Source organism: Microtus ochrogaster, unplaced genomic scaffold (assembly GCF_000317375.1).
Source record: "Microtus ochrogaster isolate Prairie Vole_2 unplaced genomic scaffold, MicOch1.0 UNK1276, whole genome shotgun sequence".
Classification (NCBI taxonomy): Eukaryota; Metazoa; Chordata; class Mammalia; order Rodentia; family Cricetidae; genus Microtus; species Microtus ochrogaster.
Window position 1 is genome coordinate 2,127 of NW_004950374.1, and position 3,994 is coordinate 6,120.

At 36.0% G+C, this 3,994-nt stretch overlaps 1 pseudogene; it reads right to left on the reverse strand.

Annotated features, from left to right (window-relative positions):
• Positions 1 to 1,180: 1,180 nt before the first annotated feature.
• Positions 1,181 to 3,734, reverse strand: LOC101979570 (annotated as a pseudogene).
• Positions 3,735 to 3,994: the final 260 nt, after the last annotated feature.

The window sequence follows — 3,994 nt, forward strand, 5'->3', positions numbered from 1 at the left end:
CACTAGATGTAGCAATTCTGTTCCTCTCTGAGACACACTCATTACAGCTGAGCTCTTCTCCACACTCTATGAAAGCTTCCGAGCAGAAATGTCTGTTTCTGATGTGCTCCACTCTCCTAAGAGTGTCTCCCATAAGAGGTGTCCATTGCTTCTGTGCTCTTCTGGGCTAAGTGAGTTTCCAAACAGTGGTGTCAACTGCATCTCGGTTCAATTCCAATAGGGATCCATTCTAGAGAAAAAAGGTGCTCATATAAATCTCAATCAAGAGAATTATTTGGGTGGGAAGAATCCAGAGTGTGACTTCTTCTGCAAGGCTGGAAAGGGGCAGCTGCCAACTGAAGGAGCATATGACTCATGTAGGGCTTCTTGGAGCCACAGCACTTCTAAGGAGATTTAGAAGGTGGGAATTGCTCAGATTTAAATGCCTGGGTTTGAACAAACTCAGAGATGAGCTGGATTTTGTGCTCTGGGATGTTTGGTTTTGAGCTCAGAGAGACAAAGGTAGATTGCATTTCTTTGGCTCTGGTTTGAGAGCCAAAGCAGATTTCTTTCGCTGTCTGTCTTGATGTTTGTCTGTGTTTTCTCTGTGATATTGTATCTTTCAGTAGTTCTGGATTTAGGGGCAAAGTGTTTTCCTTTGTATCTCATTTCAGTACCAGGTTGCGATTCTTATCCTGGCTCTATCTCCTTTCCATAAGACTTCATAAAATCACAAATTAGATTTTGTCCATCAGTTTCCTGGGCAAATAAAATAAAAGCTGGTATCCTACTGCTTGAACAGATTGATGACACTATCATTTTTTTTTAACAGAATAAACACTGTTGATTAATAGACTGTAAGTGTGAAGGCTTCAAGTAACTAAAAACTATCAGATTGATTACATGCAAAAAGTTTTACTCCTGTAAAAAGTGCAAAACATTTGCCAATCTAAGTATATTTTTTTCATTACAGTATGATTATTCTCATGTTTTTGAAACCTACACTCCTTAAGTTTACAGTTTCTCTCCATTATGGTTTGTTTCATGTATTTGGAGATTACTGTGACAAAGGATTTGCCAAACAATTTCCATTCACAAGTTTCTCTTTAATCTGTTCAATTCTGCATATGAAGATAAACAAGACATAAGAATACTTTTCCAAACAATTTCACACATACTGTTTCACATCCATGTGTGTTCTTTAATGACTTTGAAGAGCATTGTGTTGAAAAAAGGCCTTACCACACTGATTACAATCATAGGGTGTCTCTCAAGTATGGGATCTTTTATGACTTTGAAGATGACTGTGGCGAGCAAAGGCCTTACGACACTGATTACATTCATAGGGTTTCTCTCCAGTGTGTGTTCTTTTATGCCTTTGAAGATTGCAGTGACGTGCAAAGGCCTTACCACACTGATGACATTCATAGGGATCTCTCCAGTATGTGTTCTTTCATGTGTTTTAAGAGCACTGTGTTGAGTAAAGGCCTTACCACACTGATTACATTCATAGGGTTTCTCTCCAGTATGTGTTCTACATTGAGCAAAGGCCTCACCACACTGATTACATTCATGGGGTTTCTCTCCATTATGTGTTCTTTCATGTATTCGAAGAGCACTGTGGCGAGCAATGGCCTTACCACACTGACTACATTTATAGGGTTTCTCTCCAATATGTGTTCTTTTATGCTTTTGAAGAGTACTGTTTTCAGCAAAGGCCTTACCACACTGATTACAGGCATAGGGCTTCTCTCCAGTATATGTTATTTTGTTCAATTGAAGGGTATGGGGCTGTGAAAAGGCTTTACCACACTGATTACATTCACAGGGTTTCTCTTCAGTTTGTGTCCTTTTGTGCATTTGAAGAGAATTGTGATGAGCAAAGGGTTTATGACACTGATTAAATTCATAAGGTTCCATACTATCATGTGTTCTTTTATTCCTCTGAAGCTGACTGTCATATACCAAGGCTTTAACATATTGAGGATGCACTGAAAGTTTTTTCCAGAATTATTTCTTTCAATCCTGCAAGCATAATTGGAACATATAAAAGTGTTATCACATTCAATACACTCTTGAACCTACATATCTCTATGTATTACTTTTATAATTTAGTCCAATTGTAAATAAAAATCAGATATTAAGGCTTTATAACTGTGTTTATCATCATGCTTTCTTTTTAATTAAGGGTTGTTTTTCATTTTTGAAGACACCTGTCATGATAAATTCCTTTATTACGTGGTTTACCTTTTCACCTTTGCGAAAACATTTTTTAAGATATTTATTTATTTGTTATATATGCAATATTCTGTCTGTGTGTATGTCTCCAGGCTAGAAGAGAGCACCAGACATCATTACAGATGGTTGGGAGCCACTTTGTGGTTGCCAGGAATTGAACTCAGGACCTTTGGAAGAGGAGGCAATGCTCTTAACCACTGAGCCATCTCTCTAGCCCCCCAGAAACATTTTTCTATTTGACATATTTCTCATATTTGAAGAGAACTGGATAACCTCAGAATGACTTTATTACATTCATAAACTGTCCTATACTATGAATCATACTACATTTGCTAACTGAACTAGGACAATCAGATGTATTTGCACAATTCTAGAACTCATGTGCCTTCTTTGCACTCTGAGTTTGTTAATGTATTAACAGTGATATGTGAAAACCAATTATTTATAGAGTTGAATCAATTTCAGCAAGGGTACTCAACATGGGGACTAATGCTTATCTTCTAATTGTTCTTAGAGAGAGCTATGCTGCATTTTCCCATATTTCTATGCTCATAGGCTTGTATCGAGAGTAATATGTGCTATACACAGTAAGGGAAGAATCACAAACAAAAAATTTCCACACAGAATGGTCACAGTTTAACTTTCTATTCCTCTTAAATGTATGGTAGAGGTATTAAAGTTTTGTCACAACAACTGCCACTTAACTCTGACTGCTTCTGTTACCAATCTTAATATACTAATAAGAAGTATATGAGTAATACAAGATTTACTATGTGCTCTCGGTTTAGTAGAAAGTCTTGCAGAGATACTTATCATCACTTCAATGTGTACACATTGTGTATTATGAGTAGCAAGAAATAAATCGATTGGCAGATCTACAGCATAGCTCTTATGGTGCTGTGATTCAAATGGTGATATCTGTTTAGCCATTTCTCACTTGTCTTTTTAATTAAAAGAATGCCTGAAAATGCAATTCACCTACATGACATTTTATAAGGATTTTTCAGAATGTTAATAATCATAAATGCACTTAAAGCTGTGCTTATTCACACTGCTGCCTTTATTTAAATCTTCTAGGACACATCATCATTTCATCAGAGGCTCTTTGTTTTCAGCAAGTACAAGAAAATTACCTTTCATGTCTTCTAGTACATTGACCATGTTCTTTACTATTATGTTCTTCCCAAATGTATCCTAAAATGCAGTAACAAAAAAATATATGTTATAATATTGAATTTTGTGCAACATTTAGCTATTTTAAGTAACCTTAGAACCATGCCTGCGTTATTCACCTCATTCTTCTTTTCCTTTTTAATCAAATTATTGAAGAATATCATTAACCAAGGAAAAGTTGTCCCTTTATTTTGAAACATGAGGGAAATTCATTTTTTACCTATAGTAGTGAGGTTCCTGTAGGTCTCCAGCATCACATCTTTGTAATTCTTCTGGGAAGGATCCAGCAAATTCCACTCTTCCTTAGTGAAGTTGACATGCACATCATCACAGGTCACTGCCTTCTAAAATATGCCATAAATAATAGTGACATGATAGTAACAACATTGTAAATGTATACTTCGTTGACAGTATAGTCATATATTTCTAGTGTTCCCTAATCATATTCCAAGACATAGACAGTCATTTAGAAGGAAATCGAATAGGAGAGTCTTCTCTGTCATTTCTGTACTCTTTGAATGAGATATCACCTTACAAGAGAAATATCTATTAGCAGAGAGAAACAAGGAAACAGATCAACAGTTCATAGTACAAATAGAAAAAT